Source organism: Propithecus coquereli, unplaced genomic scaffold (assembly GCF_000956105.1).
Source record: "Propithecus coquereli isolate 6110/MARCELLA unplaced genomic scaffold, Pcoq_1.0 Scaffold53, whole genome shotgun sequence".
In the NCBI taxonomy this organism is placed as follows: Eukaryota; Metazoa; Chordata; class Mammalia; order Primates; family Indriidae; genus Propithecus; species Propithecus coquereli.
The window spans coordinates 4,770,894-4,780,242 of record NW_012151174.1 but is presented as its reverse complement, the minus strand read 5'-3'; the positions used below and the strand labels follow the sequence as shown (position 1 = coordinate 4,780,242).

Sequence of the window (9,349 nt, the reverse complement as noted above, 5' to 3'; positions counted from 1 at the left end):
CGACATGGTTCACTGTTCTATTTCTAGTCCTCTAAAGTTTGAGGTTGCTGTGAGCTAGGATGACGCCACGGCACTCTAGCCCGGGCAACACAGTGAGACTCCGTCTCAAAAAAAAAAAAAAAAAATGTTCGGGATGTCTAATTTGAAAACTTGACAGTAACAAATGAAGATTTTAGCCTACTGATGAAATTCAGAGAGGAGCAGTCAAAAGGGTGTATTTGTCTGCCTGAAAATCCTGGTACCCAACAATGGCTGGGTACTTGCTCAGAGCACAAGTGAACATCGAAGGGGCAACTTTCGGGTTTGGTGAAAATGAGCAAGAAGACAAAGAACGAAACACTCCACATGCGCTTCTATGTACATTAGCCACCTGCCTCTCTCTGAGTATTTTGGGGAAACTCACACAGAAATTCTTAATCCGTTTTTGTCATATCATTGCATCAGTTATCTCCTATGTGCTCAAACTTTAAATCGTAACGAGGCGAGATGTGAAATTCAAGTCCTGTTGGCAAGCTAGCTTGGTTTCTTTGAAAAGTCCCAGTGTAGAACAGAAGACAAGGGGTCAAAATCTGTGCACTGTGCTGATAATATCAGCAAGAAAGGAAAGAACACAGGCCTTTTGTTTTCCCTAAGGTAAAATAAAACATTTCCGGCAAGTTTCAATGATAACAAGCTGCATGAAACTTACCTAGATATTACAATAATGGGAAAACACTGAGCACATAGCTTAACTTCTCGTAAAAAATTGAGATGAAAAATAATAAACTTTTCAAAGGTAATTTAGGTAATGCTAAGGAAAAATAGAGATTTTTTTTTCCCATCTCAGCATTATACACTCAGCACTTCACAAACGCCTTTACATAAAACAACGTCATCCTGTGTTTTTTTCTATCTACCTAAATTGCTTGGACCGTGTCTTCTCGCCCCGTTGATGAGACCACCCTACTCGGAGAGCAGAAATCCTGCTGGTCAGTGTTTTATGAAAAGAACTTGCTTGGGCACAACCAGCTCCTCCGAAGCTTTGTCAACTGCAGCTCAGCAGCCAGTGCTTCTAAGATGATTGCAAATTGACTGACAGTTTGCTCCCGTGGCTCCCTGGGGACTCAAATTCAGGTGGCTTGTATGATCAATACTTAGCAGGATAAATCTTTTTCAAGAGTGAGCATATCTCTTCTTCAGACCTCAAGGAGTTTTTCCATGGGATAAACTTTCAGAAATAATAGGCAGTAATGCCAGATAACACCCACCAATGCCTGAAGTACCAACGGTCAGAGAAAGAGGACAACGAAGATTCCTTGTGGTATGTGTTTGGGGATCAAGGAATGAGCAAGAAGACAAAGAATGAAACCATTCGACAGGCATTTCCATGTCCATTAGCCACCTGCCTCTCTCTATATATTTTGGGGGAACCTCATAAAAATATTTAGAAATTCTTAACATGTTTTTGTTATATCATTGTGTCAGTTATCCGCCATTAAAGGCTGGCTCTATTAGAACATTATAATAGCGTTTGGCCAGGAGATCCAGAATTTACAAATCCTACGTTGGTCTAGGAGAATCAAATGCCCAAAAGCAGAAAAGTAATGTGCTATGGTGGGGTGGCCCTAAGCTCACTGTAGAGCTCTAATAAACTGCAGTGAACCACGTAGGGGTAGAGCCTCTTTCCCACACAGGCTGGGCAAGGAGTCTGCAGACTGAAGAGACTGCATTTCCCCGTCCCAAATCCAACACCCTCATGAAATGAAGGGCCAGTGCGCTCCACAATGCCAGAGGAAAGGAGCCAGAGAACACTTCCTCCACTGTAGGGTTTTCTAGACCCCTAGGGACAAATCCTCACAAGCAGGAACCTAATCAGCGCGCCGGAATCTGACAATCAACTCCGCACACCTGTTGAGCTGAGTCAGCAGTAAGGACAGGCGTTGAGAAGACCTCCTCCTCATGGAGGCCAAAAATATAAATATAGGAAACTATCACATCTACTTGATACCGTGTTTAGATTAATTCTGGGGTCAAACAATAGGCTCCATCCGCTGCGCCTATCTTGAAAGACTCTGAACTATTACCATAGTCTCGTCATGGTCATACCCAGCCGAGTGTCAGTTACACTTAATATTGTGTTGATATTTCAGGGTTCCTTATGCTGTGCTCTGGTAGAAACATCTGAGAATTAAAGTATTGTTCCCTATATTTTCTGCTGTTTTTCTTATTAGAAAAATACTGATGCTTCCCTTGTGTCTTTTTCCATATCATATACTTTCCATTAAAATAAATACACGTGGAGCACCTATTATGTGCTAGGTGCTGGAGATCTATAGAGGCAGAGAAATGGTCTCTGCCCTTAAGTAGCTTATAAACGGACATTAAAGTAACAGCAATTTCCATAATTTCTTACATCCGGCTACTTTTGCTCAATAATACTTTTTTTTTTTTTTTTTGAGACAGAGTCTCACTCTGTTGCCTGGGCTAGAGTGCCATGGCGTCAGCCTAGCTCACAGCAACCTCAAACTCCTGGGCTCAAGCAATCCTTCTGCCTCAGCCTCCCGAGTAGCTGAGACTACAGGCATGTGCCACCATGCCCGGCTAATTTTTTCTATATATTTTTAGTTGTCCGATTAATTCCTTTCTATTTTTTTTTAGTAGAGACGGGGTCTCGCTCTTACTCAGGCTGGTTTCAAACTCCTGAGCTCAAACAATCCGCCCGCCTCGGCCTCCCAGAGTGCTAGGATTACAGGTGTGAGCCACCGCGCCAGGCCAATAATACGCTTTTTGAGATTTAGCCACATTGCTCCATGAGTCAGTAGTTCTTCTTAGTTGCTGTGTCATATTCTACTATGTGAATATACTATAATTTATCAGTCTACTGCTGATTGACCTTGGGGTTTTCTTCACTTCCTTCCTTCCAATAGGCTTGGTCATTGAGAAAGTGCTGCTGTGGATAAAATGCCTTCTGGTGGACAGAAGCTCTCATCTGAATACTGGGAGTATGTCCGGGAGTGGAGGTGCTGGACCGCAGAGCTGGCACGCTCAGAAGAATACAGTTACATGCAGAAGCATGTGTGTGCAAGTACACATGTCCTGGTGTGGCAGAGCTGCAAGCTGGCAGACAGAAGACCGCAGTTCTAGTTTTAGCACAGCCATTAATACCTTTGTGACCTTGAGAAGCCACTTTATCGCTATTGCTCGCAGCTTCCTCATCTATACAATAGGTAGCTTGGAGCCCGTGATTTTTATGGTTTTTTAGCTTTCCACATGTTTAATGCATTATCTCACTTTAAACCGACATGGTTCACTGTTCTATTTCTAGTCCTCTAAATAGCCTAGTACATTTTTTCTGCATTTCATTTTTACGCATGGACAATATTTGTAAAGATGTTATCATATTTTTAAATGACTTTAGATTTCTCCTGAAGCAGCATAGGTTAGTATTAAAAACTATTGCTCCTTGCTCCCTTTATAAGTTCCAGAGAAAATCATAAAGTTAAGACTATTTGGTACAGGCAGTAAGTAAATCTGGAAGAAACTTAAAGAGGCTTTAAGTGTAACTTAACCTTTGGTTACAATAGAAAAGCAAAGATCTGACAGCTTTTAATGGAATTTTGATAAAATTCAATTATGAATGTTTGTTTGGGCTCAGTAGTGTGGGCCTTCTGTGACATTTATCTAACCATGACCTTTAATGTTAGCACTGCACTCATCAACTGCAAAATAAATTTGTATCCTAAAATACCTTCTTCCAAGCATTTGGTAAGGAACTTTGACAAGACTTCGGTTGGATACAGGGTAAAATTCAGTATTCCAGAGCTAAAAGCAGGGACTAAAGGAATTTATTCTTAAAATTCTTATGTGCCTTTTTGAGGAAAAGCCTAAAATTTAGAAAGAATTTGTTTTTGAGAGTTATCAAAAGTATAAAAAAACATGAGAGGAAATACTGACAAAATAATAATTAACAAGGCAGCTTAAGAAATATTAAAATAAACATTTTGTGTGTGGTTGCCCTCTTTGCTGAAGAGAACATGGCCTTTTTAAAAGACAGAGCTTACACTTTTTTAAAGAGAAAAAAATTTCTTAATGAGAACTAAGTTGAACATGAAGCCTTACAGATGAATCAGTCTCTAGCTTTCGAGCACTAAAGGAAACAAATCACAGGTCTGAGAGAAAACTATTTTGATTCACAACCCTCGAGAGTATCTCTGAACCAATCTTTTTTTATAAAAAGCAAATACTTTAAAAATGTATTTAAAAGTAATATATGTTGATTATTTTTAAAAAGGAAATAAATAAATAGTAAAGAGCATTATGAAGAACAAAGTAAAAGGTTTCGGCCAGTTCCCACTTCCGTCTCCTCCAAACCCATCTCTCGAGATGTAATCTGTAATCCCAGATGAACAGTTTAGAACATACCTTTCCATATATTTTCTATGTAGATGCTGTTATACGTGTATTTAGTTTATTAATTTTTAACACAAATGAAACCAAGCAATGCATACTGTTCTCTCCCTTAACAATGTTTCATAAACATCTTTCCGTGTCAACAGGGGCAGGCTGACAGCATGGCATTCCCCTGTACAGAGAGGCCATCGCTTATTATAGGCATCCTGGCACACTTGTGCAGCGTATCCATGGGGTAAACTCCTAACAGTGAAATTGTGAAATCAAAATGTAAGCTTTAAAATATTTTTTTTGAAGAATATTACCAAATTGTACTCAAAAAAGGTACTGATTTTCATCATCCTCAATAGTGTCTAAAAGTCCCTATCTTCCCAAGCTGTTAATTATATGAGGTATTATCAATCGTTTTTAAGTCTCTATTAGCTGAAGAAACTATATTATGTTTTAATTTTTATTTCTCTTTGTATTAATAAGATTAAGCATCTATTCTCTTTTTCTAGGGTTTACTTATTCTCACACTGTATCCATATTTCTATTGGGTTGTTGGTATTTTTCTTATAGATTGATATAAATATTCCTTTTATATTATATAAAGTGCTCTTTATATAATATATATATGTATGTCTAACAAGTCAAAAACATTATCCCAATTTGTTTTTAATTTAATGGATGTTTGTTATAAATATTTTATGTATCAATATAACAATCTTTTCCATTATAGCACCTTAATTTAATATCATACTTTAAAAATCCTCTCATTCCATAATTACTTTGAAAAAGAAACCTATTTTTTCCCTACTATTTTGATGGTATCTTCTTCCCGCCCTTTCTTTTTCCATCTCAGTCTGTGAACCATATGACCGTCTGGTTTCGTGTAAAGAGTAAGGTAGATGGTAGTGCTCCATAGCACTTAGCACTTTGTTTTTCCTCATGACTCAGCAGTTGTCCTACCACCATTTAAATAACAGTCCATCTTCTCCTCACTGGGCTGAAATGCCTCCTTTATAAAGCTGTGTTTTAAATGTAGCACTTCAACATTCTACGGTAACCTTAGGTCCAAGGTTCCTTCCCCAGGTGAGTCAGACACTGTGAAGAAAACCAGCTATGTGACAGAAATGCATTTCTGTTTACATCCTCTTAGCAGAAATGAGCATATTTTGCCTCACGTTATAGTCCTTTGCAAAATGCTTTTTACATAATGCAATGAGGAACTGGTATTTCCACCAGTCTTTTATTCTTCCCTGCAATTTAGGTAACAAGGTTTTTGTTTTTGGATGACCTGAATATGAAAGCAAGCTCAGTCTTCATTTATAATACAAGACTTACCCGCAGAAGAGGAATAACTAGAGAGATTGAAGGGATTACTCAAGAGTCTTTTAAAATTGATATGAAAGCCTTCTTCAGGCAGCAGCTCCATTTAGGTCTCTGCAAATATTTGTTAAGTGAATAAAAATGTTTGTCTCTTAGAAATATCGAGGAAAGAAAGTGCTGCCTCTGGACCAGCACTAATACGAGCCACACGTGTCATCTTTAAGTTTCTAGTAGCCACATTTAAAAAGATAAAAAGGAATAGGTAAAATTAATTTTAATAATACATGTATGCAATATTAAAAAATTATTGAGATAGTTACATTCTTTTTTCGTACTGAGTGTTTCAAACCTAGTGTGTGTCGTGTACTTAACATCCGAACTCGGTTTGGACAAGCCACATTGCTCAGTAACAACGTGTGTACTGGGTCTCACGGCTCGAGACCCTCCACAGCTCAGGAGGAAAGGAGGCTGGACCACAAGGTGGCTGTCCGCCCAAGGCTCATGAAGCACAAAAACTTTGCTGATCAGAGAAAAGGAAACTGAAGCTACTCCCCGGGGCCCCTAGGGCCCACCTTTGTGAAGCCTCCTAGGCCCTGAAGTAGTTCACTGGGAGCAACGACAGGGTCACTCACGTAAGCAGCAGCACAGTGAGGAACACGGACCCCTGATACAAACCTCACTGCATCCCACCAGGGGAAACGGACTTTCAAAGCAACCACCTCACCGCACTAGGTTAGGAAGGCGAAGCATCACTTACTGAGCTCCTTGTTTATTTTCACTACCTTCACCTCTGTCGGCCCTGGCTGTTAAAAAATAAATAAATAAGCCAGAATTTTCCTTTTCAGGTTTCTGATTTTGAAATGGAAGGTACAAAGGGAGGGTACATGTCATGGAGAGCCTAAAAAGAGTTTTAGCTCAGGAAGCTGAACAAAGAACTGTCAGAGAAAACCACAGGAAAAGCCCTGCACGTCACGTAGAAAGCTTGGCGTTAGAGTCGGGCCTCTGCCCTCGCTGGCTGAGTAACCTTGGCTGAACCTCGTAAATCCCACAACTTCAGTTTCCCTAGCTGTATGAAACGGGACGGCAGTATCAATTCTGCACACCCCCGGTAGAAATGCGCATGGGCTAAAGTGCTTTCTACCCTCTGAAGTGCTACAGGAACCTGAGTTATTCTCACTACTTAGAGCAGTCTCAGCTCGTCAGTACCTGCTCTGCTGCCTGGCGCAAGTCACCTGGTCTTGTGCCTGCCTGTTTCTCATATGCAACATGAAGTTGGACTTAACGATCTGCAAAGTTTTATGCCTCGGTAAAGTACAAATACCTTTTCTCAACCCCACACAAAAATATCCCATTCAAAATGCTCAATAGGCGGAGACCGCTGTGTCAGGTGTAGAGCCCTCAGGTCCTTGGTGACTAGACTCAAACCTAAGGGAACCTCTTACTCATCCAAATGTTTTTTGAGTGCCTATCACGAGCCAGGCACAGTGCTGGATGGGGGAAAGAGGGAAACAGAGACACGTGCTCTCTGACTGACAAAAGAGGATCTAGGACATAGCACGATGGACTTCTAAGATTAAGGGTAGGAGACGCAAATTCCCACGTGTTCAGAGCTCGGACAGGGGAGGTCAGTGAATGAAGAAGGCCGATACGACCAGCAGTGACTGGTGACCTCGGAGTGTCTGCCCTTTCTCAAGGAGCAACTGCTTGGCAGTGTCAGCTGATTTTTTTCTTTTTAAGGAAAGGTAGAAATTAGGCTGACGTAAAATGTCCTGATTTTATATCTTAACAACTAATTAAAAGAAAATCACTCTGCAAGCTAAGCATAAAAGTCATCTGGAGTCACACTGGTTGGTAGTCTCTGATTTAGGGAGGAAAAAATAGAGAAGAAAATAGCAGGGTAAGAGGAAAAGCAAAAGGCCCTCAGAGTCTACAAAGAGACCTTGTAAAGCCTCCCAGGCCAACCATCCGGCCAATGCCCCAGAAAAAAAAAAGGAAAGAGATTCAGGGAGAGTAAGAATAGTGGCAGATGTTATTAGGAAGATAAAATGACAAAAAACTAAGAAAAGGCAGTTAGTGGCACACAGGAGGGCAGTTTCAGGGACCGGAGGGGCCAAGGGTTAACTGCAGGGAGTAAGAGCAGAGGCAGCGGGTGGGGTAAAGGATTCTCTTAAGAGTTCTGTCAGGGAAAGGAAGAAAAGAGGTAGAACCGTAACTGAGGGCAGTGCCGTCAAGGGGTATATTTATGAGGGAAGCAAAGGGCGGGTCATTTTCCTATATTAAGGGGGAGCCAGGGGAAAGGGAATCACACTTAAAACAGAAAAGATTATGATGTGACCAAGTTCCCGGAGGATGGAAGGCCTGGGAGGAGAAGATACTAACAGCAACTGCAAAGGAGGAGAAACCCTTCGTCCAAGTGAACCACGAACGTGCAGAAAAATGTAAAAGAGAAAAGTTCAACTCTGAAAGCTAAGGCTGAAGAGGCACTAAACCTGTTACTTCTGGAGCAACAGATGTACAATCTATTAAATAATTATGGTGCTGGGGAGAGAGACCCATGGATATTTTAACATCGGCCTCCGTTCCCGTCATTGTGCTTACTGGATCTGACAATACGTGAGGTTTTATGTGCATGTTTCTTTCTATTTCATATTTGTGCACTAAATGCACGTCATAAATCAGAAATGCCCATTACCAAAAGTATACATTCCAATGACACATTTTATTTTCCAGAACCTGATTACCAGATGTAGGAATACTGTGGAAGAAATATACATGTATCTCAAGGGGTTAAATAAGAGTATGGAATTGTCATTAAATTCTAAGTAAAAATTTGTCAATGTGAAATGATACACTGACAGAAATTTCACGGTAACGTGTAAATCAGTTAACAAATCAGTGAACAAGTACGCCCCTGCCCCGATACCTAAAGAGTGTCTGGGTGTGTACAGGGGCTATGACAGGGCAATCGCCAACAAGGAACCTGGCACAGAAAGAATACTGTACTGGGGATATTGACCTTCATGACTTCGCACTTTTGTTTAAGATCTTCCATCTTCTCAGCATGTAGAGAATTTTTTGCTCCCCATTCGTATATGAAGTCTAAGAGAAACAATGTCATTAAACTTTATCATAAAGGCCGGGCGCGGTGGCTCAAGCCTGTAATCCTAGCACTCTGGGAGGCCGAGGCGGGGGAATCGTTCTGAGCTCAGGAGTTCGAGACCAGTCTGAGCAAGAGCGAGACCCCGTCTCTACCAAAAAATGGAAAGAAATTAACTGGACAGCTAAAAATATATGTAGAAAAAAATTAGCCAGGTATGGTGGCGCGTGCCTGTGGTCCCAGCTACTCGGGAGGCTGAGACAGTAGGATGGCTTGAGCCCAGGAGTTTGAGGTTGCTGTGAGCTGGGCTGACGCCACGGCACTTGCCCCAGGCAAGAGAGTGAGACTCTTGTTGCCTGCTGATTTAATAATCAAGATGGTTCTGTTCAAGCCATTTATATGCCATGTATGGACACAGACATCCAGAACAATACAGAATATTCATTCAGTCTTCCTCATAGGACAAAAGAAATGACTTAACACTTGGTTTATTAAACCGAAACGTTGCTGATTAAAACCTCAGTTGCTAGCAAAATTTAGAACGTATTTAAC

General features: G+C 40.9%; 1 protein-coding gene across 1 annotated transcript in view; it reads right to left on the bottom strand.

The window, feature by feature from the left end:
* Window positions 1-9,349, bottom strand: part of SH3RF1 (SH3 domain containing ring finger 1) — a 166,221-nt gene that overhangs the window by 38,671 nt on the left and 118,201 nt on the right. The window lies entirely within an intron of this gene.